Here is a 1,571-nt window from a genome sequence, read left to right on the forward strand (position 1 = left end):
TTTGCTGCAGGAGTAAAATAATCTTACAGCAGGGTTAGATTATTTTAAAAAGAAGTGATAATTTCTAATGGGAAATTCATTTTGATAGGCTATGGTTTAGGTGTAGCCTAAGGCTGCATTCATTCAGCAGGGTCATTCTGCTTTCAACAGCAAGAAAGAACATTTGTTTCTCTCTTGTCTGAAAAGACAGAAGCATAATGTTTCATGTAGCTTAATGTAGACCTATAGATCTCTGACTAGATATAGAGAATTGTTGTTGCTACCAACTCTTCAGTCCTGTCAGGCTTTCCCTGCTGTAATATTGTGGTGCAGCAGAGAAGAAGAAGAAGAAGAAGAAGAAGAAGAAGAAGAAGAAGAAGAAGAAGAAGAAGAAAAGGGTAAACAATAAAGCACAAAGGTTGATGACAGGACTCTTTCATGTTACTGTTCAGGAGACACTATCAACCAGATCTATAGATGGGCCAGACAAGATGCCACCAGGCCCCCTTCCTTACGGCACAGTTTCATCTAGTTCAACCAACTGGCACCCAATTCACTATGGGCCCTGGTCAAAAGTAGTGCACTATATAGAGAATAGGGTGCCATTTGGTACGTAACCAGAGAGATGAGCCCACATGGCCAAGGCTTGAATGTTGTGGAGAGATCAGAGCTTGGTAGTCCTTCACTCAGGTCGTCCCCAGAGAGAAAAGGAGAGACTGAATAACACATGATGAGTTTTGCCTTTATTGAGATGTCTTTGTTTGCAGATTGGTTCACAACTATGGAGGGATAAAAGATCAGGGAGAAAGACCCTCATAACCACACACGCTGTCTTACGCAATACATCACCTGAGACTGTGTGTGTGTGTGTTTCCTATGGAAGAAGCAATCTTTGAATGTATTATAGTAATGCAGACTCCATAACCTTCAAAGCCTCCTTCGAGAGAACAAGAGGGAACTAAATAGAGTGACCTGCCAGTCAAAGTACAGACAACCTGATATTGAGGATAAAACTGAGCCACAAAAGTCCTCAAAAAGGACGTGAATGATGCACAGATTATAGAAAAAGTCATAGAGATAATTTGTCGTCCATTATTGCTGTCACGATATTGGGATTAAAACGTCAAAACAACTTTTAATTCATCTGTTACTCTTAAAAAAGGCTCTTGGAACATACAGTACCAATCAAAAGTTTGGACACACCTACTCATTCAAGGGTTTTTCTTTATTTTTACTACGTTGTAGAATAATAGTGAAAACATCAAAACTATGAAATATCATATATGGAATCAAGTAGTAACCAAAAAAGTGTTAAACAAATCAAAATATATTTTAGATTTTAGATTCTTCAAAGTAGCCACCCTTTGCCTTGATGACAGCTTTGAAACTCTTGGCATTCTCTCAACCAGCTTCACCTGTAATGCTTTTCCAACAGTCTTGAAGGAGTTCCCACATATGCTGAGCACTTGTTGGCTGCTTTTCCTTCACTCTGCGGTCCAACTCATCCCAAACCATCTCAATTGGGTTGAGGTCGTGTGATTGTAGAGGCCAGGTCATCTGATGCAGCACTCCATCACTTTCCTTCTTGGTCA

This window comes from Salmo salar, chromosome ssa09, assembly GCF_905237065.1.
Source record: "Salmo salar chromosome ssa09, Ssal_v3.1, whole genome shotgun sequence".
NCBI lineage: Eukaryota > Metazoa > Chordata > Actinopteri > Salmoniformes > Salmonidae > Salmo > Salmo salar.